This window comes from Phocoena phocoena, chromosome 3 (genome assembly GCF_963924675.1).
Source record: "Phocoena phocoena chromosome 3, mPhoPho1.1, whole genome shotgun sequence".
NCBI lineage: Eukaryota > Metazoa > Chordata > Mammalia > Artiodactyla > Phocoenidae > Phocoena > Phocoena phocoena.
Window position 1 is genome coordinate 97,325,913 of NC_089221.1, and position 25,651 is coordinate 97,351,563.

The window sequence follows — 25,651 nt, forward strand, 5'->3', positions numbered from 1 at the left end:
TTTTCTCTTCCTGCTTTTAGCATTCTCTTTTTATCTTTGATTTTTGCCATTTTAATTATATGTCTTAGTGAGTGTCTCTTTAGGTTCCCCTCGTTTGGGATGCTCTGTGTTTCCTGTGTACCTGGATATCTGTTTTCTTCATCAGGTTCTGGAAGTTTTCAGTCATAATTTCATAAAATATATTTTTGACCCTTTTTACTCTTCTCCTTCTGGGACCCATATAATGCAAATATTAATATGCTTGATATTGTCTCACAGGTCCCTTAAACTGTGCTCAATTTTTAAAACTGCTTTTGTTTTTGGTGTTCTGATTGGGTGATTTCCATTTTTCTATCTTCTGGGTCACTTATGTATTCTTCTGTATCTGCTAGTGTTCTGTTAATTCCTTCTAATGTGTTTTTCATTTCAGTTATTTTATTTTTCAGCTCTGACTGGTTCTTTTTTATATTTTCTGGTTCCTTGTTAAAATTCTCACAATGAACATCTTTTATTTTCCCAAGTTCAGTTAGCATTTTTATTACTAATGCTTTGAATTCTTTATCTGGTAAACTATTTATCTGTTTCATGAGATTATTTTTCAGGTTTTTCTGTTGTTCTTTCATTTGAAACAAATTCCTCTGTCTTCACATTTTACTTAACTTTCTCTAAGAAATTAGGTGAAACAACTACCTATCCCAGTCTTGAAGTGGTGTCCTTATGTGGAAGTGTCCCTGTGCACTCTATGTGTGCCCAGTGCCTCTGCTGGGAGAACTGGATCTGAAGTGAGCACAAGTCACATCTTCCCCCAGGGTGTGCTGGCATCTATCACCTTGGTGGGAGGTGTGGCTGGAGATGTAAGGCTAGAGCCAGAGCCAGGTGTTAGTTGGGGCTGTCCTATAATCAGTGGCTGATACCACTCTATTGGGTGCAGGGACTGGTCCCAAGGTGCTAGATCAAAAGCCCTAAAGTTCTGGTCCAAGCTGGTTCTGTTCCCTCTAAGTGTGTGCTCTCCCCTGTCCCAGGATTGGCACCTTCATTCCAGAGGGGAGCAGTGCTGGAGCAAGAGGTGCTAGAGTGGCACTCAGTGCAGACTGAGGCATGTGCTGTGGTAGTCCTGGCATGGCACTCCAGTCAGAGTTCCAGAATGCTCCCAATCTGCTGCCTCCACAAGTACCTTCTCTTGCCCTGTTCACGTGTAGTTCTGGGTCAAGCCTGCTCTGTCCCCCACAATTGCTCACTCTCCTTGGCAATGCCAGCCTTCCGATTACTGGGGAGCTGTGCCACAGAGCAGGATAGACTGGAATAGGCCCTCAGCATGGGCTGGGCCACATGCTGGCACAGTCATGGGAAACTGGCCAGAGTCCCAGCCTGTCTCAGTTTCTTCCTCTGCCTTTTTTGAGCATGTGCATACCCTTCATGAGTACAGTTCAAGTTTCTCACAGTAACCCTGCCAGTCCCATTGGTCTTCAGAGCAGCCAAGGGGACTCATCAGTGTCAGACCCTAGAGCTGTGGTCTGTGGTTTAAACTGCTCACCCCGCAGGGAAGGTGTCTCAGCCCATGTAATTCTTCCTCTTTTGTGTCCCACCACAGGGGTGCAGGTTCTGACCCCATCACTTCCCTTATCTTCCTACCTGCCTTGGTTGTATAAGAGTCTTTCTGCCATGCTTCAATTTGCCTTCAGCGACATTTGCTGCACATGTAGATGTATTTTTTATGTGTTTCTGGGGGGATGGTGAGCTCATTGTCCTCCTACTCCACCATCTTGATCTCCTCTCAATGCTGATCATCTATATGACAGCATAGAAAAAATTGTTCAGAAATATTTCCCGCAAAATATAAGTCAAGAAATTCATAGCAAATAAATTGAGAAGACATTTCCTCTAGGTAATATGTTTTTGGTACTAAATCTCTGTCACCTGTAACTTAATGCCTGTATTTACTTTCCTAAATATATTTTTGCAATCTTGTCAGCATAGTCTAAATATCATGGTATTTATGAATTTCATGAAAGACTTCTATAAATTAATATAAAATAATTGTAAAAAAATAGGAAAAATGTTGTAAAATACTAGCTAGAATGTGAAACATATACCTTTTTTTCTTTGTCTTGCAAATATGTTAGTATATTAAATGTTATTCTCACTCTGGTAATGTGGGAACTTAAGAATCACATGATGAAATCTTGCATGTACTTACTATGTGTCAGACAGTGTTCTAGATGCTTTTACATATTCACTCTGTTAATGCTCACAGAAACCCTATGAGTTAGACATTATTAACTTGACATGTTACAGATAAGAAATGAGGCACAAAGTTTAGGGGACTTCCATCAGTCACAGATTTAGTAAGTGATGGGGCCAGGATTTAGTAAGTGAGGCAGGCTATGGGACTTTCAGAGGCCATGTTCATCTCTGGTAGGGAAGCTTTAGGAAAAACAGTAATGCAGCAATACTGTCAGCTATTACATTCCATAATCTACGTACACACTCATACATTTCAACACAAGCATACTTAGGAATGATATTGGATGAGGGTTGTCATTCTTGACTTCTAGTTACCTTGGGAGACTGGACAACATCTAGCCCATTGTAAAGCTTTTGTAGACTCTTTTTCAAAAGTCTTTATTTGGGCTACTTCTTTATATTATCTCTTTTGGGTATAGTTTTTTCATACTAACTGTTGTCTTCTATTTCCTGATGTATTAGTTTCCTATGGCTGCTATAACAAATTACCACACACTTAGTGGCTTAAAACAACACTCCTTTATTATCTTATGGTTCTGAGGGTCAGAAATCTAACATTGTTCTCACTGGGCTAAACATTATAGTGTCAGCAGTGCTGCATCTCTTCTGGAGTCGCTAAGGGAGAATCCCTTTCCTTGTCTTGTCCAGCTTCTCCGGGCTGCCAGCGTTCCTTGACTCATGGTTTTATCTTTCATTTTCAAAGCCAGAAATGTAGCATATTCCCATTTTTCTCTCTGGCTCTGGCCTTCCTGTTTCCTCCTCACAATGACCCCTGTGATTACATTTGCCCACCTGGATAATCCAGGATCATCTCTCCATCTCAAGATCCTGAGATCCAATCACATCTGAAAAGTCTCTTTGGCTATATAAGGTAACTTATCACAGGTTATGGAGAGATAAGGAAGATGACATCCTGGGACCACACTCAGCCTACCAGACCCAGTATTCCTGAACTGTTTGATCTGATATTTGTTTGATCTATGACACAACTTTTCTTCTCTGAAACAACGTTTGTTGAATGCAAAGTGGGCTTAAGTGACTCCAGTAACTTCTTCATTTCCAGTCACTGCTTCTTCAGATTATTCTGTGAACTTCAGCCTCCTTGGTAATTAAGATCCTTCTGGTTGGAAACACCAGGGGTTATATTAAAAAATATATTTTACTCTATTGAGGAAGGTGTTCATTATGTAGGCCAAATCTATAAAACCCTTTATTAGTGTCTTTACCAGCTTTACATAGAATGATAAGTCTGTCACATATTCAATTTATTTTATCTGAGAGTTGTAGGTTTTATGAAACCTAAACTTGGTCCTTTAAAATTCCCATGATATGCTTCTTTCAGAGGAAGTAAAAACTAAAGTTGGCCCTTTGAGCTGGACACTGCTGTATGCTAAAAATACTATAAATATTATCTGAGTTAATCATCAAAAAATTATCTGAATCATCTGAATTCCAACATCTCCTATGACCCTACTTCCTAACACTTCCATCACTGTTTCCCTGAGTGGCAGCCACTCTGGCCTCCTTATGATGCCTTAGATATTCTAGTCATGTTCTCTATGCAGGGCCTTTGTACTTGCTGTTCCCAAGAAGTCATAAGCCTTCCTCAGTTTATTCAGGTCTGCTCAAATTTCACCTATTCATGAAGGATTTCTTCACCATTCCATCTACAGTAGTCCTCAAAACTCTCTACCTGTCACCATGCTTTTTTCTTCAGGACATTGTCAGTGAGGTTATTATATATGTTTTTAGATTTTCTTTAGTTTCTACATCCTCCATTGGTATGCCAGCATATCAGGGATCCAGCAAATCTGTGGCACAGCATTATATCACCAGCTTCTGGAATAATGCGTGGCCCAAAAAAGCATCCAAGAAGTATTTTACAGACCCCCCAAAAAAAAGAAAACCTGAAGTTCAACAAGTTTATGCAACATTCTCAATGTCAGAATCATTACAAATCCATGTACTATATCTTACATCACAAGTGTTTCCAAAATGTAGTTCAATCCTATTGCCTTACTTCACTTTGATGTATGAGTACATCCTAAATCTGACATAAACAAAGATACATATAGACATTTGGGATAAACATTTCTCATAAACTTATATGCCTATTTCTGGTATATAAAATATAAATGAGGGCCTTGCTGCCTTGATAGCAGTACCATCCATCTTACTCCTTTCTGTTGAGTGCTTCTATCTGGCCTTTGCCATGCCAGGATCCCCCAGCACCAGGGAGCCCAGTTCTATAGCAGCATCTCCTTTGGTCAATTCTGTGTACAGAGAAACAACCACCCCTCCCAAGGAACTTACTTCTTACTGCTTTAGTGAAGGGCGTGTTTCTCTGTGGCGCAATCAGGTGGTGGAGTCTCCAGTTGAACATATTGAATTCATTTTAATATCCCCATCTACCTGAGTCTTCTGAACTTTTTGCCAATTCTCTTCCAAGTTCCAGGAGCTTCTCCTCATTTACCTGAGGCTGTTGAGCAAGCTTCCTGGGTCCTCCCAGCAGTGTATTAATGTGGCCAAAAAAACCCCTCTAAGATGGCCCCCAAATATCCCTGCATCCTGGTCCTCTTGATCTTGTATAATCCCTTCCACTTGAGTATAGGCAGAAACTCTGATTTGTTTCTACCCAATAGATTATGCCTAAGGTGATGGCATATCATTTCAGTTATTGTGTTAGTTAACGTTGTAACACATCCTGTTAGGATACTCTCTCTCTCCCTTGCTGGCTTAGATAAAGCAAGCAACTGTACTGTGAGCTGCTCTATAGAGAGGCCATATGTCAAGAAACTGAGGTGAGGGAAGCTGCTGGCTAACAGCCAACCAAAAACTGAGGCCCTCAGTCCAGTAGAACATAGGAAGTGAATTCTACCAGCAATGGAATACACTTGGAAGTGGATCCTTCCCCAGTCAAAGCTTGAGATAAAACTGCAGCCCAAGTTAATACCTTGATTGCAGCCTTGTGAGACTCAGAAGCAGAGGGACAAGCTAAGCGATACCCAGACTCCTAACCCACAGAAACGGGGATAATAAAAGTGTGCTGTTACAGCTGTTAGATGTATGGCACTTTGTTACACAGTAATGGTTAACTAATAAGAATAGTTCCACACGTCCTTGCCAGAACATGACATACTGTGTCCAGAATAGTGCTCCTATGTCAATGAATTCTCCCCTATCCAGGCTTATAGTCCATACTTCCCCAGTTCAGTATCTTCAAGACCCACTCTGCTTGTTTCCGCTAGTACCAACAAGCCAAATCTTACAATTCTTTGTGAATGAATGCTATTTCCTCTGAGTAGAAAATGCATTCTATGCTTGATTTGTTCTGTAGTTACTGGCCTGCAAGCAGGGAGGGAATGAAGGATGTTGAAGAGACCAGGTTTCATTTTGCCTGGCCCCTTCCTCAGGTGAGGTCTTCATAGCATCTCTAGGCAATAGGAGGCTGCTTGCTTATAAAGATGCAGAGGGAGCTGCTTCTACCAGTCCAGAGTGTATGGGGAAGTCTGGGGGTAGGACTGTAAGAATATCAAGTATATCTATCCAACTATCAGGTCCCACTATCTTCCTGTGCACCCAGTCTCACATTCATCTCATTTGATGTTCTACTACTTTTACATGTAAATCTTGAGGCCTTCTTCATTTCACAAATTGCTTTGGGTTGACAGTTTTTATTTTCTTTTTTTTTTTTTTTGTTTTACTTCTTTTAATTTTATTTTTTTAATTTTTAATTTTGTTTTATTTTTTATACAGCAGGTTCTTATTGGTTATCTATTTTATACATATAAATGTATACATGCCAATCCCAATCTCTCAACTCCTCCCACCACCACCCCCCCAACAGCTTTCCCCCCTTGGTGTCCATACGTTTGTTGTCTACATCTGTTGCTCTATTTCTGCCTTGCAAAATGGTTCATCTGTACAATTTTTCTAGGCTCCACATATATGCATTATTATACAAGATTTGTTTTGTTTTTCTCTTTCTGACTTACTTCACTCTGTATGACAGTCTCTAGATCCATCAACGTCTCTACAAATGACCCAATTTCATTCCTTTTTATGGCTTAGTAATATTCCATTTTATATATGTACCATATCTTTATGCATTCGTCTGTCTGTGGGAATTTAGGTTGCTTCCATTACCTGGATAGTGTAAATAGTGATGCAATGAACATTGCGGTGAATGTCTCTTTTTGATTTATGGTTTTGTCTGGGTATATGCCCAGTAGTGGGATTGCTGTATCATATGGTAATTCTATTGTTAGTTTTATAAGAATGGGTTGACAGTTTTTATTTTCTTATGGCTATCAAATCATCAGGCACAATCCTTATACTTATCATTGACCCTGTAACACCCAAGTGCTACAGCAGCCACACAGGCCAATCCTTCACTGTCATCTGTACCTCATCCTGACCTGCCTCTTAATAATCACGAATCTGCAGAATATCATGGGATTAACTCTACCCACCTTGCATCAGCAGTGTGGTTCTTAGCAATACCTCACTTGTGAATGATTCAGTTCCAGAATATCATTCTGCGTGTTTGTTTTCTACCTTATTTGATATTTTGTTGGTATCATATGTTTTAGTCTGAGTTCCCTCTGGAAAGCAGAACTGGAGAAAAAAGTCTCTCATAAAGCAATTTATTTTGATCAATGATCCCAGAGAATGGAGGTCTTGCAGAGGCTAAAACTGAGTTAGTCACTGGTGTAGGGAAATAGGGTTGTTCCCCCTAGGCCTTCCTATGAAGCTGTTTAAAATGTATTTCAGAATTGTTCAGCTAAGGGATAAAAGAGGTGAATTTTTCTATCAGCTTCCATCATTAATCAGTTGAGGGTAAACGCATAGGATGTTATCTTTCCCATATTCCTGAGTTGCCCACCTAACCTGTGAATGCCCAGCAGGCCAATAGGTATTCCACATCATGGAGTTAAGAACCACGTGGTAAAGGAAGTGAAACAGGTGCAGATTATGGCTGATAGGAGGTGCTCTAAGGGTGAAGCCAGGAATATGATTCTTGGATCAAACTATTTCCATTTCAGAATTTTCTTGGCATCGTTCTATTGCCGTTTGGTATTGTACATTACTGTTGGGAAAGAGGAGTGTAGCCTAGTGTTTCCAGCCTCCATGTAACTAATTTTAGTATACAGATAATCCAAAGAGTCTCTATTTATCTTTGAATTTTAAATTTCATTACCTTTCCTGGCACAGTGGACCATATTCATTTGTAATTTCTGTTCTTCCTGTTTTAATTTTTTTAATAAATTTGAGTTGTTTTGAGAGTTTTGATGCTTTCTGCACTCTAACCAACAAATTACCATGAAATTAAATTATGTCTTCCTTATTTATTCTCTACTCTCAAATTTTTTTAATATTGTAGGATCATCTGCATTCATGGTAATTATATTAAGCTTTTTCTTTATTTCACTTTATGGTTTATAGCCATGCCCATTTTTAATTGGATTGTTTATTTGACTGTTGAGTTTGGAAAGTTCTTTATGTATTTTAGATAATAGTTTTTTGTCAGGCATGTGGTTTACAAATATTTTGTCCCCATCTTTAACTTTTCTTTTTGTCCTCTTAACAGGGTCTTTTGAAGAGCAAACCATTTTTGTTGAGGTTCAATTGATGGATTTTTCCTTGTATGAACTGTTGTATGTTGATTTTCAACTGTAGTATTTAAATAAGCTGATATATTTATAGATGAGTTCATATAGTGAAAGATAATGAACATACAAAAGCAAGAGGAGACTACAGATGGGTGATCCCTGGGGAGGGAGATGAGTTCAGATCCAGAACATGATTTTAGGGGTTGACCACTGGCAGGTGAACTAGAATAGGTGAGGAAATCAATCTTAGGGAAGACACATAGTTATTAATTGCAGCAATAGACAAGTTGAGAGAATTGTAATCATATGGCCATTATTTCCTTTGGATTGAAACCTTTGGTCTGGCCCTGAGAAAGATGAATGGGCACTTTGAGGTATGACACAGGCTTAAACTAAATACGGAGATAAACATGCAAGAGTCCTGCTTATGGGTATTTGAAAAGCACAGACGCTCCCCATGGGGCCTGGACTAGGGTTCTCAACATCTTCAGCAGACCTGTTTTGTTAGACTACTTTAGGAAATAAAAATAATGAGTTTAAATACTTTAAAAAGTCTTGAACTTGTCAGTTCTACCCAGGCGCTAACACTCCTTTGTCTTAAATCTTGTACTTGAGTTTGAGACCCCTACTTCAGGCCATGAATATATTGTGGCTCCACTGACTGGCAGTAACTGGGGACTTTGACCTCAGCTATTCTCTTTTCTTAACACTACTGTGAAGTGAATTAAGTTTTCACCTTAGCCAATTCATAAGGAAAGTGAGGTTTAGGTATCTTATTCAGACCCTGTTAGTTCTGACTGCCTACAAATACTGTGCTCTTTCTAATATTTCCACCCCATCAGCTGTTGTCCATAGAAGGCATTGCTATTTTACTGGTTATTTTAAGAGAGTGCATTTGTGTTGAACAATTCAAGCTGTCATGTATATATTTTTGTCACCAAATTTGTTCACTATCAATAGGACATACAGTCTTTATTAGAAAATAGGATATACATATTAACTGCATGGACAAAGCAAATGTCCACATTCTTTGTTATATCCAAACTGGTGCAAAAATAGCAAAGTGGCAGATGGAGATTTTCATAAACCTTGTGATTGAAGAATGAATCAGGAAAACATTTGTCAAAAGCCCATAGTGTTTGATGGGAAGGAGATTAACTGGCAAAAACATATCTGCAATATTACTCAGTAGCTTTGAGAATGTCCTTTTTTCTAAAGCAGCAAGTACCAGTCCTAAAGATATCAGGATTGGTATCAAGATACCAATCCTAAAAATATTTCAGGATGTTGCTCTTCTGAATTACATTTCCAAAATTTCTATTTTGGAAATATAAGAGCCATTTACTGTTGTAAGTGCAACATAAGTGTACCCACAAGTAACAACCAAGCCTTGACTTGGCTATTTAGATAATTTCAAGGCAAGAATGTGAAGCATATTTCCAACTTCCAGTTGACAATATCAGAAATTGTAGTGTCTATTACATGAACAGGTTCAACACTGAGAAATTCTTAAAATTTCAGAGTGGCAAATTATACAAAAGGGATTACAAGGGTTCCTGTTGTAAGTTAGAATTTGAATTTAATAGAATTTTAGCATTAGTATCATTCCTTACATACTTAACAATACAGGGATTTTTTTAATGCTTAAAAACATACAGTGATGTTTGCATTTTAAGACACACAGGAGAGGACTTTAACTTTTTACCCAATCTGTCATCTATACAGTTACTTATTATGTACTTTTATCTTCCTTGTAGATGTATAAGCAAAGATGTGTACCTGTCAGGAGAAATGTCCTGAGATTACCTAGAAAACCTAAAACAACTGTGATTTTATCTCATTGTGAATCAGAGGTTTCTACCCCATTATTAATGTCAGTGATGGAAAGAGAAATTGTCTATTGTCTTAGAAAGCAACATTTTATTTTTTAACAAAATGTACTCAACCATACAATGATGAGTTCAACAAATACTGTGTGTTAAGCTGGACAGAGTAGTAGAAGCAGTAATAGACCTACAAATGATTTTATTGTTTCCTTCTGGTATACAGTACCCTTCCCTCTTTCCTGCCCATCACAATCTTACTGTCCACCATCCTCTAATACACTTCCCACTACAAGTCCCAGCCAGCACAGTTACTACTACAACTCTCATTACCTTCAAAACTCATCAGCTCTTCCCCCTCCCCATGTCCTCAAGTCCATTTTATATGGGATAAGGAGGGTGGGAGGGAGACACAAGAGGGAGGGGATATGGGATATATGTGTACGTATAGCTGATTCACTTTGTTAGAAAGCAGAAACTAACACACCATTATAAAGCAATTATACTCCAATAAAGATACTAAAAAAAAAAAAAGAGGAGCATGACTGATTTATGGGAGAATATATTATCTACCAAAGTACTTTGACAAGAATGGTAATTTTTTTTGAGTTATAGAATTTTGAGGAGTCTAAGTGGTTTATCTTTAGAAAAGCAGGCTATTATTTTGAGGACATGAGAAAGACAGATAGAAGAGGTAGGTACAACAAAAGAGATTTGAGAAAAGAGCAACACAGGTACATATAAGGTACAAAGGTACAAAGACTCCACAGGTACTTCATGGACTCTTGTGTGCTTGCATGTATCTCTGCAACAGGTCCCCTTTTTTGGTATCATAATTGAAATCCAGGAGACCAGCAGATGGTAGAAGGACCAAGAGTGAAAATGACTTCATATCCCCCATTATTTCTCTATACTTTAAAAGGTGGCTTCACAGGACATAATAAAAATAAAGTGCTATAATACAAAATAATCCAGGGATGATTATGAACTGGCAACATTCATTTATGGAAACCACATTCATCTGAAAATATTTATTAACATAAGGTCAAATTAACAATTTACAGTTGAGACAGTTTTATTTTAAATTTGTGAGGGCTTATTGGGAAGCGAGATTTAGTACATGGATTTTACTTTTAAAAAATGATTAGCGAATGATCCATATATTTATTCAACTCCTTTCATGTGGATTTATTAATTCATCATTAGTTCTCATATATATATATATATATATATATATATATATATATATATTGCATTTGCGGGCCTCTCACTGTTGTGGCCTCTCCCGTTGTGGAGCACAGGCTCTGGACGCGCAGGCTCAACGGCCATGGCTCACGGGCCCAGCCGCTCCGCGGCATGTGGGATCCTCCCGGACCGGGGCACGAACCCGTGTCCCCTGCATCGGCAGGCGGACTCTCAACCACTGCGCCACCAGGGAAGCCCAGTTCTCACATATTTTTGAACACTGATGTTTTAGGCACTGCACTAGGCACTGGGTCTACAGTCTTGCCTATTATTGCCTCCCTGCACTCTTTCCTTAATTTTTCATCCATTTATTTACTTTAAAAAACCCATTCAAATGGTAAAAATTACCTCAAAAATAACATTGTCACCCTCAAACCTCCTTGGAGCTCATTATGTAAGCCAAAATCTCAAGAACCATCTTTGATTCCTCATTCCCTCTTATGTTCCATATTCAGTTCATTAGCAAGTCATGACATGTATGCTTCCTAAATGTATCTTACATTTGTCCATTTCTCTCCATCTGCACTGCTGACACATAAAGCTAAACGCATCCTTGTGATGACCTCCTGCAATAGTCTCCTACTCCTACTCTTGTTTCCCTTCAATCTATTTTTCCCAAGGCAGTCAGAATAATCTTAAAAATAATAAATCAGATCACATTACCACCCTTTTTAAAACCCAATGTTTGCTTCCCTCCATACTTCACATAACATCTAAATTCCTGTTCATAGCATTCAAGGTCTTCATTCTTCACCATCTGGTTTCTTCCTGTACGTTTAACCATACCTTATTTCATTTTCCTCTACTTCTATGCATCAGTCACACATGCATCATTTTATTTCTTATAACCCACAAAGTTTCTAGAAGTAAGAGACCTTGCCTTGTTTCTGTCTATATCTCTCATGGGACTGAGGAGAGTATCTAGAACCCTGGAGATACAGAAGTAGTGTATACTGAATAAATTAATGAATGTTCCTAAGTCAATGAAAACAGATGTTTGAACCTGAGCCCTCTTTGACTATATTCTCTGTAGAGAACTGAAATGTGTACGTAATAAAAATCTGAGGACTTATCTTAGAATGTGGTACAAAATGGCATAGAAACAAAAGATGAGAAAAGTTGAGATAATAGTACAGATCCTGAATTTTCTATATCAGTCTAACAGGAGTTCTAGAAGATAGAGAATTTTTAAAAAAAGAAAGAATTACAGAAGTAAAACACAGCAAGCAAACTTTCAGATTTGAAGAAAAGTGGAAGTCTTCACCCTGAGAGATTCACCGAAAGTCACACAGAATAACTGTAAAAAGACTCAGTGCTGGACACACCATCATGAAATTTCAGAAACCTGAGGATAAAGAGAAAAATCCTAAATGCTTCCAGAGAGGAAAGACAAACAAGTAATCAAAATTTAAATCCAGATTTTTCCAAAGCATCATATTTCTTGATAACAATATTGATTTCAATAAAACAGTGAAACATTATCTTCAAACTTCTGCTGAAAAATGTTTTGAACCTGAATGAGTATATTCAACCAAATCATATTCTTGTGGAAAGACAAAAAATATTTTCAGACAAGCAATGGTTCCGTTTTACCCCCAATAAATCTCTGAAAAATATTGCTTGAGAATGTGATTCAGTAACAGAAGAAAAAAGATCCAAGATAGGGAAATGTGATTTAACAAACTCATGAAAGCTAACTAGAAGAATAAAACTTCTGTTTGCTGCTAATTAATTTTTGATGCATAAAGTAAAAAGAAAAAACAAAGAAACAAAAAAGAAATGAAAGTCCCAGCTAATTTTAATATGAAATGGGGAGGGAGTTTCCTGCCTTGTTTTAGAATATATAGGATCCTAATATATTAGGATATATTATTTTATCATATAAAACCATTTAAAAAATATTCACTGTGTATTTTGAAGTGCTTTTGATAATCAAATATTGTGTGAATCTTTTTCTAATGAGATTGCATTTATATATAACATGGGTAATTTCAAAAATCAGTATTGCAAAAGGATAGATGAAAATTAACTGGATGCAAGCAAAAAGACTGTGAGGTCAGATAACATGGAGACACAGGGTGTTTCAGAGCCTTCACCTTTCCTGAAAAATTAGCAGATGAAATAATGCAAAGGTATCTGAGATATGAAGCTGTATTTTCTTAACCTTTGTTTTCATTATATCTGACCTTGACAAGCAGGAAGTAAAAGAAGGTGTGTAAATCACCTGGGACTTTGAGTAGGACTAAATGAATAATCCATGCTTGACTTTATTAAAAACCCACTCAAATAAAATGCATAAAAAAGAAAAAAATAACTAAAAGTCCCAAAGAACTTCATATCAAATGTTCACTGCTTATGCTGGATCTCCCCATTCACAGTTTGAAAGTATATTCAGTAGAATATTATCTCATTGTGTTTCATAAATCATCTTCTCTAGTTTTATGGATTTTTTAAGATAGGGAAAGAACACAAAATAGAATCCGCTTAAAGAAATTAGAATTTTGCAAAGCTCTGGAGCCCAGAAAATTGATGGAGGTTTTAGTTTTTCATATTAATGATTCTACTGATCATCATGATATGAACTGATGAAACAAAATCTCTTCCTTTGAAATGTAAATGATAAGAGCTTTAAAGTGTATAGCAATGTGCTGTTATGTCTCTATATGCAGTAAGACAAATTTGCTTTGGACTTTGGAATGCATTTAAGGGAGAAGGAACGTGAAAACTAGCATGTGTTTCCATATTATAGTATTTTGGGTGCATCCTGCTTGATTCAGAAATATTTTGCAGTACTTTGAGTTTCCTTCAAAACAGGATTTCATAATGACAGTTCATTTTTGATTTAATCATGTTCCTAGATTCTCTTTTTCTTTTTGAAAATGTTCCCTAAGGACCTACTATGTGAAGTATTCTTTGCAGCTGTAGTGAGAAATATAAGGATGGATAAATGATCTTCCTCCGAACTTAAAGAGAAAACCAACCAAACAAACAAACAAAAGCTTGCTATTTGAGGCAAGGTGAATACCATATTTTTCTTCTCCCCTGCAGGATGTATCCTTTCACAGACAGACACAAAGAATAAGAAACAGTCATTTCCTAGGCAGACCAAGAATCTGTTCACTGTAGTTTTAGTTTAAAACTCATCGTTGAGTATTTGTAATAATTATTATGAAGATACCCATAATCTGATATTCTATGATTTACACAGGGAATCTTTTACAATAATCCAAAATAAGACATGGAGAAATGAAAGACTGAACCAAGAAATCATGAAAGAAGTTTCTAAGAATAATTAGATGCCTTTGGCTGAATAATTAGTTGCCTTTGTCTATCTTTTTTAACTAGACAGAAAGCAATTTAGTCCGTACTCAAAACTCTGGCATTTGTTAATTTATCTGATACATAAGCAAGAATTTCAGGATGCTGTGAAGGCAGTCCTTGCCTGTATCCCTCTTCTGGATGGTCCTTTATAAATGGATCTCAGTGTCCCATTCTACTGTCTCCCACTATCCAGATTGAGGAGTGGGATCTGACCCAAGCCAGACCAAGGAACTATCACATGGCCCAGGGCACGAGCTCTGCTAAACCTTTACACTCAGTGATGACTGGCTGAACTATTCAGATCATATCTTTCTTGGGGACTTTAAATGTGAAATATACAAGGTAGTGAATTTGGTAAAATAGCATGTAGAGAGAGTGCAATGAGCATGAGCCATGAGAAAGCAAGTATCATAATAAAGGGAAGAGTAGAATGTAGATTCACTAGGGAGATGGCAGCGGGCACAAAAGAAAGAATAGCTGAGTAACCAGATGCATTAAAAGCTAAGGGATGGGGCTTCCCTGGTGGCGCAGTGGTTGAGAGTTTGCCTGCCGATGCAGGGGACACGGGTTCGTGCCCCGGTCCGGGAAGATCCCACATGCCGCGGAGCAACAGGGCCCGTGAGCCATGGCCGCTGAGCCTGCGCGTCCGGAGCCTGTGCTCCGCAACGGGAGAGGCCACAACAGTGAGAGGCCCGCGTACCGCAAAAAAAAAAAAAAAAAAAAAAAAAAAAAGCTAAGGGATGAAGTGTCAGGTGCTTCTCTTGGTGATTAAGTAGCTACAGTTGAACTTAGAGGGTTTACTCTGATCTGTTCTGTACACTGTGAGGCCTGCCAGCAAGACTGTTGATACTCCCCACAGTCTTCCCTACTCCCTGTAAAATCTTGTAGTAAGTTTCTCCCCAACATACAGCTTTGTTAACTAAGGTAACCAGAAAGTGTCTGTCCATTACTACTCAAAGGATTTTTCCAGTGTAACAGAACTGGCCTGGAACAAGATAGAGAGAACTGACTCTATGGATTGCCATAGTCAGAGTCACTCCAGGTCTGTTTTCTCTGCCAAATATGCTTATTGAAGGATTTATAGGGAGTGGCTTCACGGAGGGCATACTTTTATTAATAGAACCCAAGATATTACATTGGCACCAGTAGCGCATGTCATATTTTCTGCAGCATCCTGCTAGCAACACTTCCCTATTGAAGTGACAGGGCCATGGGTACAGCCATTCGTGGTGCATGATGGTCAGAAACTACATAATTCCATTCAAAGTTACTTTCTAGTTTCATAAATGTTGTCTTAAAAAGCAACCTGTATGAAATGTTAAGGAACTAATAAGACAAATATTTCCCACCAGGAAATAATGTTTTCCTTGGAAAAAATTGCTTGAAAAACCATCCTTCATGGTCTATTTTACCCTTTGTTTCAAAGTGTGTGCTCCTAATCCAAGGAGGTAAATTTCCCAGACCAAGTAATTCTGATTTGTTTTTAATGAATTTATTTCTTTTCTTATCTTTCACATTCCTTAACATATTTCAAAAATCTCTTAGTGTCTTTATAATACCAGGAAAAATCCATGTAACAGGTGAAACTTCATTCACTCAGGTCATTTCATTCTGAAATGATACTGATTATCATTACATGAAAAAGAGGGACAGAGACAATGCAGGAAATACTGACCTAAAATTATGTAATAATTTGTTCTCGACAGTATTTTTGAAAGAATTAATAAGGAAATGTATTATCAGCCAAGAGAACATAAAGTAGACATGCTTTTAATGTCCACTTCATAGAACTTCTATCAAATTAGGAAATTTTAGAACATACTGCATGACAAAAGTAGATCAAAATAGCAAAGCCATGATTATTCTAATGGATGCCAACAAGTTTTGATAATCACTGATGATAATTTCTAGGGAAAAAAAGATTACAATAAAGTTATTCTAAAATGACAATAAGTTTAAATCGTAATAAGTATAGAAAGCTTTCCCATGCTAGATAAGAAAGCATCCTATAACTATCCTGTATTAAAATAAAATGTTATAACTGCACAGAAGAGAAAAATAAATTAATAAAGTTTGCAAAAGTATATGTATATGTACTTATAGGTGACACAGATGTCATTAAAATAATTTATGTAATAATAGTACTGGCATAATTTGTTATCCATATGGAAACATCTAGAATTACACATTGATTCATTTATAAAAATGAACTGTAGATGGATTGGATCGAAATGTAAAAATAAATAAATGTAAATAAAACCAATAAAACATTATTGAGGAATGCTTTTTAAGAGTTAGAACATTCAGAAACCATAAAGCATAATATAGATATTCATTTGTCTAACAAAGATTTATTGAACACCTGCTCTGTGACTGGCCCTATTCAAGATGCTAGTGATTCTCTAATAAATAAGGCAGACTCAGCCCAGCTTTTAATGGAGTGTACATCCTACTGATGGAAGCCAAGAAAATAGAATGATTTTAGTGAGTGATACTTGTTGCAAAGAGCAATATTGGAATATGTTATAGGATAAGCAAGGGATGAGCTGCTACTTTAGACACTATGGCCAGAGAAACCTCTGTATGGAGATGGCATTTGAGCTGGGACCTAAATAATAAGGGGGAAACCATAGAAAGGTCTAGAAATGGGCATTCCAGAAAGAGAAAACGGAAGCCTAAAGTCTCTGCAAATGCAATAAGCATGGCATGTTAAAGAATTGAAAGCCACCCAATGTGGTGAGCCAGAATGTAGTGAGTGAGGGGGAGATTGGTAAAACATGGGGGAGAGCTAGTCAAGGCTGACATTGTTTAGGCCCTAGTCAGTCTGGAAAGGGTTTGAATTTTATTTGAAGTATAGTGGGAAGCTATCAGAGAGTTGTTAGTTCAAAATAAATTGTTCTGATTTTGATTTTAAAATATTATTATATTACTCTGATGTTTACAGAATGGATAGTATGAGACAAAAATGGATGAAGGGAAGAAAGTTTTATTGGATATTACACTAATAGGTAACAACTGATGGTGCTTTGGGCTAAAAGAGTAATAACAGATATTGAGAGAAGCAGATAGACACAGGACATATTTTAGAGTTAGAGTAATGGAATTGGCTGAAGGATTCAGGGAAGGGTATTAAGGAAAGAGAGGAAAGAAGAATAATGCCTAAGAATTTTGGCTTGAGTAGTTGAGTGAGTGAGGATGCCTACAATCTACTGAGATGGGGAGGGATGTAAGACTGGCAGGAGAGTGTGCCGCATGGATTGCAGAAATCTCTTCTGGACACGTGAAGTTTAAAATGGTACTCGATCTCTGTGTGAAGCTGTTTAGTAGGCAGTTACATATATTGGTCTAGAACTCTAGAGGTCAGGGCTGGAGACACTTGGGAAACATCTGCATACAAATGATGTTTAGAGCCACAGGACTAGATGGATCACTAAGGAAGAATATACAGATACAGAGGAGGTCATAGGGCACACTATCCTGCATAAAAATTAAAGGGTTTTTTTGTTGTTTTGGGGTTTTTTTGCACGGTATACGGGCCTCGCACCACTGCGGCCTCTCCTGCTGCGGAGCACAGGCTCCGGACGCGCAGGCCCAGCGGCCATGGCTCACGGGGCCCAGCCGCTCCGTGGCATGCGGGATCCTCCCCGACCGGGGCACGAACCCGCGTCCCCTGCATCGGCAGGCGAACTCTCAACCACTGCGCCACCAGGGAAGCCCAATTAAAGTATTTGTACATAGAAAACATGAGAACATTAAGTACTGAAGGTTAAACTGAAAAATACGTTCAATATAATCAAGCCAAGGGTTAATATGCCTAATTTTAAAAGAGCTACTACTAATCAGTAAAGAAAAAAAATAATATTAACAGGCCAAAAACAAATGGATAAAGGATATAAATGGGCATTTCATAGAAGAGGAAATCAAATTGGTCAATAAATGCATGAACAGATGGTCAACCTTACCAGCAATCAGGGAAATACAAATTATAAAAATAACATTTTTCATTCATAAAATAGGCAAAATTAAGGAGAATATTAAGTTTCTTGTTGGTAAGGATTTATCGAAATGGATACTCATAGATTGCTATTGTGAAAATGAATTTTTTATAAAATTTTGGGAAATAAATTTGGCCTTATCTAGAAATTAGATGTACATATACTCCAACTTAGCAATTTTCAATATTGAGAATCCATTTTAAGTACTTAAGGGCATGTTCATCAAGATGTTGATTATATATTATTTTTAGATTGGCAAAATAAATTGAATGTTCATATAGGGGAACAAAATATATTATACTCATACTGTGGAATAATATGCTTTTATAAAAAAAATGTTTTAGAGATTTTCAAAAAATCTGTTTTTGTAGAAAGAAATTGGAGTCTGTTTAAAAATGCCACATATATACACTTGTATGTATATACATATATGTATGAGCATATAACATTTTGCTAAAAATAATATGTCATCAAATAGTCACATTTATTTTAATCTGAGGAGTCTGGGGTTGGAGGTAGGTATTTCAGTATTTTTGGTCATCTTCATATTACTTAAATTATTGAAACAACAATGTATTATCTTTGTAATTAAATATAAATGTAATCATTTTTAAAAGGTAAAAGGTAGGGTTATTTTTTTATCTCTTGTTTTATGTTTCTTTTTAAAATTTTTCTGTTGAAATATAGTTGATTTACAAAAAATATTAGTTTCAGGTGTACAAAATCATGATTCAATATTTTTATAGATTATACATCAAAGTTCTTATAAAATAATAGATATATCTGTGCTATGCAATATACTCTTGCTGCTTATCCATTTTATACATAGTAGTTTGTATCTCTCAATCTCCTACCCTTAACTTGCCCCTCCCCCTTCTTTCTCCCTCTCGTAACCGCTAGCTATTTTTTTTTTCTATTTGTACGTCTGTTTCTTTTTTGTTATATTCACAAGTTTATTTTATTTTTCATACTCCACATATAAGTGATATCATACAGTAATTCTCGTTCTTTGTCTGACATATTTCACTAAGTATATTATTCTCTAGTACCATCCAGATTGCTGCAAATGGCAGATTTTCATTTCTTATGACTAATATTCCATTGTATGTGTGTGTGGAAAGAAACCCAAAATATATATATATAACATCTTTATCCATTTGTCTGTTGACAGCCACTTCCATATTTTAGCTGTTGTAAATAGTGCTGCTGTGAACATTGGGGTTCATGTATCTTTTGAATTAGTGGATTTTTTGGTGTTTTTGTTTTATTCGACTCTATACCGAGGAGTGGAATTGGTGGATCATTTGGTAGTTCTATTTTTAGGCTTTTGAAGAACCTCCTTACTGTTTTCCCTAGTGACTGCACCAATTTACATTTCCTCCAGCAGTGTACAAGGGTTACCTTTATCCACACCCTCTCCAGCATTTACTTTTGGTCTTTTTGATGATAGTCATTCTGACAGATGTGAGGTAATATCTCATTGTGGTTTTGATTTGCATTTCTCTGATGATTGGAGATGATGAGCATCTTTCCATGTGCCTGTTGGCCATCTGTATGTCTTTGGGAAAATGTCTATTCAGGTCCTCTGCTTATTTTTTAATTGGTTTGTTTGGTTTTTTGATATTGAGTTGTATAGCTGTTTATATATTTTGGTTATTAAACTCTTATTGGCCACATCATTTGCAATTAATTTTTTCCCATTCAGTAGTTTGTCTTTTAATTTTGTTGATGGTTTCTTTCACTGTGAAAAAGTTTTTAAGTTTAACTGGGTCCCATTTGTTTATTTTTACTTTTGTTTCTTTTGCCATAGGAGACAGGTCCAAAAAAGATAGCTACGATTTATGTCAAAGAGTGTTCTTCCTATGTTCTCTGCTTGAAGTTTTATGGTTTCTGGTCTTATATTTGGGACTTTAATGTGTTTTGAGTTCACTTTTGTATGCACTGTGAGAAAACTTTCTAATTCATTCATTCTTTTACATATAGCTGTCCAGTTTTCCAAGCACCATTTATTTTCTCCATTGTATATTCTTATCTCCTTTGTTGTAGATTAATTGACCATAAGTACATGGGTTTATTTCTGGGCTCTCTGTTCTGTTCCATTGATCTATGTGAATGTTTTTGTACCAACACCTTCCTGTTTTGATTAGCTTTGTAGTATAGTCTGAAGTCAGGGAGCCTGATACCCCAAGCTTTGTTCTTTTTTCTTAAGATTGCTTTGGCAATTTGGGGTCTTTGGTGGTTCCATATAAATTTAAGGACTATTTGTTGTAGTTCTGTGAAAAAGTCATAGGTATTTTGATAGGGATTGCATTAAATCTGTAGATTGCTTTTAATATAGACATTTTAACAATAGTAACTCTTCCATGAACATGGGATGTCTATTTCTTTGCATCATCTTCAACTTTCTTCATCAGTGCTTTATTGTTTTCTGAATACAGATCTTTCACCTCCTTGGTTAAGTTTATTCCTAGGCATTTTAGTCTTTCTGATGGGATTTTAAATAGGATCGTTTTATTGTTTTTAACTTTCTGATAGTTTATTATTAGTGTATAGAAAAGCAATAGATTTCTGTGTATTAATCTTGTATCTTGTAACTACTGAATTCATCTATTAGTTCTAATGTTTGTGAGGACTTCAGGATTTTCTATATATAGTATCATGTCCTCTGCAAATAGTGAAAGTTTTATTTCCCTTTGATTTAGATGCCTTTTTTTTTCATTTTCTAACTGCTGTGGCTAGGACTTCTCATACCATGTTAAATGAAAGTGGTGATAGTGGGCATACTTGTCTTTTTAAAAATATTTATTTATTTACTTAATTATTTTTTTGCTGCATTGGGTCTTAGTTGTGGCATGCAGGATCTTTCGTTGCAGCATGCAGGCTCTTTGTTGTGGTTCATGGGCTTTTCTCTAGTTGTGGCACACAGGCTTCTCTCTAGTTGTGGCATGTGGGTTCTGTATTTGCAGCATTCAGGCTCTCTAGTTGTGGTGCATGGACTCCAGAGCACATGGGCTCTGTAGTTGTGGCACACAGACTCTCTAGTTGTGGTGCAGGGGCTCAGTAGTTGCGGTGCATGGACTTAGTTACCCCGCAGCATGTGGGATCTTAGTTTCCTGACCAGGGATCGAACTGGCATCCTCTGCATTGCAAGATGGATTCTTAACCACTGGACAACCAGGGAAGTCCCTGGGCATCCTTGTCTTATTCCTGATTTTACAGGACAAGCTTTAAACTTTTCACCAGAGTATGATGTTAGATATGAGTTACAAATGGCCTTTATTATGTTGAGAAGTGTTTCCTCTATACACACTTTGATGAGAATTTTTATCATGAATGGGCATTGAATTTTGTCAAATGCTGTTCCTGCATCTATTGAGATGATCATGTGATTTTTATTCTTTGTTAATGTGGTGTATTGCAATAATTGATTTGCAGATATTAACTCATCCTTGCATCACTGAAATAAATTTCACTTGATCATGATGTGTGATCCTTTTTATATATTGTTGATTCAGTTTGCTAATATTTTGTTGAGGATTTTTGCATCTGTATTCATTAGGTATGTTGAACTGTAATTTTCTATTGTTTAGTGTCTCTATCTGCTTTCAGTATTAGGGTAATGATGACCTTATAGAATAAATTTGGGAGTACTCCCTCTCTTCTTCAATTTTTCTGGAATAGTTTGTATTTTCTGGTTGCTTTGAAGTTCTTCTATGTTAATTTTCATCTTATTTAAGTTTCTTCCCTCATGATTTAGTGATTTTCTTTGGTGGTATTCTTATATTCCTTTCTTTGTGGTTTTTGTGCATCTACTGTAAGTTTTTAGTTTGTGGTTACCATAGGCTCCATATATGTTGAGCTATAACTATATCTACTTGTTTTAAACCAGTAGTCATTTAAATTAAAACACATGCTTAAAGATCTATGGTTTTTATTCCCCTCTCCCATATTTTGTGTTTTTGATGTCATATTTCACATCTTCATGTTTATCCTTTCCTGATTAGAGTGGTTATAAATGTTTTGTGTATTTTTTACAATTTTTGTCTTTTAATCTTTGTTCTAGCTTATTTAAATGGTTGATTGTCAGACTTTACTACATTTTTGTCTTTATTAGTAAGATTCTTCTTTTTCCTATAGATAGTTACTTCTTGTTATAGCCTTTTCTTTTCCACTTAGAGAAGACCCTTTAACATTTCTTTTAGAGTTGGTTTACTACTGATGTACTTTTTTAGTTTTTGCTTGTCTGAGAAGTTCTCTATTTCTCCTTTATTTTTTTTTCTTTTTTGTTGCGGTATGCGGGCCTCTCACTGCTGTGGCCTCTCCTACTGCAGACACAGGCTCTGGACACGCAGGCCCAGCGGCCATGGCCAACGGGCCCAGCCGCTCCGTGGCATGTGGGATCCTCCTGGACCGGGGCATGAACCCACGTCCCCTGCATTGGCAGGCGGACTCTCAACCACTGCGCCATCAGGGAAGCCCTCTCCTTTAATTTTTAATGATAATCTTACTGACTAGAATATCCTAGGTTATGTGTTTTTCCTTTTTAGCACTTTTGAATTTGTGCAGAGAAATCAGCTCACAGCTTAATAGGGATTCCCTTGTATGTGACTACTTATTTTTCTCTTGCTTCCTTTAGAATTCTCTCTTTAACTTCTGCCATTTTAATTATGGTCCTATTGTGGGTTTGTTTGGTTCATTTTTTTGGAACCTCTTGCCCTCCCTGTACCTGGATATCTGTTTCCTACTTCAAGTTTGAGACGTTTTCAACCATAATTTTTTCAAATATACTTTTCATCATTTTCTCAGTCTTCTTCTTTTGGGATCCCTATAATGCAGATGTTGGTGCTCCTGATGTTGTCCTAGGAGTTCCTTAAGCTCTTCTCATTTTATAAATTTGTTTTTCTTTCTGCTCTTCTGATTGGGTGATTTCCATTATTCTATATTTCAGGTCAGTTATGCATTCTTCTGATAGTCTGCTCTTAATTCCTTTTAGTATGTTTTTTTTTCAATAAATGCTATGATTATTAGGAATAGACAAGACCAGAAAATGAAAAGCATTCTGTTTATGACTAATAATTTCTAGGTTATATTTGTTTTCTTTTTTTTAAAAAATCTTTATTGGAGTATAATTGCTCTACAATGGTGTGATAGCTCCTGCTTTATAACAAAATGAATCAGCTATACATATACACACATCCCCATATCTCCTCCATCTTGTGTCTGTCTCCCACCCTGCCCATCCCACCCCTCTAGGTGGTCACAAAGCACCGAGCTGATCTCCCTGTGCTATGCGGCTGCTTCCCACTAGCTATCTATTTTACATTTGGTAGTGTATATATGTCCATGCCTCTCTCTCACTTTGTCCCAGCTTACCCTTCCCCCTCCCCGTGTCCTCAAGTTCATTCTCCACCTCTGAGTCTTTATTCCTGTCCTGCCCGTAGGTTCTTCAGAACCATTTTTCTTTTTTTTTAATGTATTCTTCAATTTTGACTGTTTCTTTTTTTTTTTTACATGTTCATTGTTAGTATATAGAAACGTGATTGAGTTTTATGTGTCGATCTACACTCGTGACCTTGCTGAACTCATTTATTAGCTCTAGGAGTGTTTGTTTTTTTTTTTAATCTTTATTGGACTATAATTGCTTTACAATGGTGTATCAGTTTCTGCTTTATAACAAAGTGAATCAGTTATACATATACAATGTCCCCATATCTCTTCCCTCTTGCATCACCCTCCCTCCCACCCTCCCTATCCCACCCCTCCAGGCAGTCACAAAGCACCGAGCTGATCTCCCTATGCTATGCGGCTGCTTCCCACTAGCTATCTACCTTACATTTGGTAGTGTATATATGTCCATGCCTCTCTCTCGCTTTGTCACAGCTCACCCTTCCCCCTCCCCATATGCGCAAGTCCATTCTCTAGTAGGTTTGTGTCTTTATTCCTGTCTTAACCCTAGGTTCTTCATGACACTTTTTTTTTTCTTAAATTCCATACGTATGTGTTAGCATACGGTATTTGTCTTTCTCTTTCTGACTTACTTCACTCTGTATGACACACTCTAGGTCTATCCACCTCATTACAAATAGCTCAATTTCGTTTCTTTTTATGGCTGAGTAATATTCCATTGTATATATGTGCCACATCTTCTTTATCCATTCATCCGATGATGGACACTTAGGTTGTTTCTATCTCTGGGCTATTGTAAATAGAGTTGCAATGAACATTTTGGTACATGATTCTTTTTGAATTATGGTTTTCTCAGGGTATATGCCCAGTAGTGGGATTTCTGGTTCATATGGTAGTTTTATTTGTAGTTTTTTAAGGAGCCTCCTTTCTGTTCTCCACAGTGGCTGTATCAGTTTACATTCCCACCAACAGTGCAAGAGGGTTCCCTTTTCTCCACACCCTCTCCAGCATTTATTGTTTCTAGATTTTTTGATGATGGCCATTCTGACTGGTGTGAGATGATACCTCATTGTAGTTTTGATTTGCATTTCTCTAATGATTAATGATGTTGAGCATTCTTTCATGTGTTTGTTGGCAGACTGTATATCTTCTTTGGAGAAATGTCTATTTAGGTCTTCTGCCCATTTTTGGATTGGCTTGTTTGTTTTTTTGTTATTGAGCTGCGTGAGCTACTTATAAATTTTGGAGTTTAATCCTTTGTCAGTTGCTTCATTTGCAAATATTTTCTCCCATTCTGAGGGTTGTATTTTTGTCTTGTTTATGGTTTCCTTTGCTGTGCAAAAGATTTTAAGTTTCATTAGGTCCCATTTGTTTATTTCTGTTTTTATTTCCATTTCCCTAGGAGGTTGGTCAAAAAGGATCTTGCTGTGATTTATGTCATAGAGTGTTCTCCCTAGGTTTTCCTCTAAGAGTTTGATAGTTTCTGGCCTTACATTTAGGTCGTTAGTCCATTTTGAGCTTATTCTTGTGTATGGTGTTACGGAGTGATCTAATCTCATACTTTTACATATACCTGTCCAGTTTTCCCAGCACCACTTATTGAAGAGGCTGTTCTTTCTCCACTGTACATTCCTGCCTCCTTCATTAAAGTTAAGGTGACCATATGTGCGTGGGTTTATCTCTGGGCTTTCTATCCTGTTCCATTGACCTATCTTTCTGTTTTTGTGCCAATACCATACTGTCTTGATTACTGTAGCTTTGTAGTATAGTCTGAAGTCATGGACCCTGATTCCTCCAGCTCCTTTTTTCATTCTCAAGATTGCTTTGGCTATTCGGGGCCTTTTGTGTTTCCATAAAAATTGTGAAATTTTTTGTTCTAGTTCTGTAAAAAATGCTAGTGGTAGTTTGATAGGGATTGCATTGAATCTGTAGATTGCTTTGGGTAGTAGAGTCATTTTCACAATGTTGATTCTTCCAATCCAATAGCATGGTATATCTCTCCATCTATTTGTATCATCTTTAATTT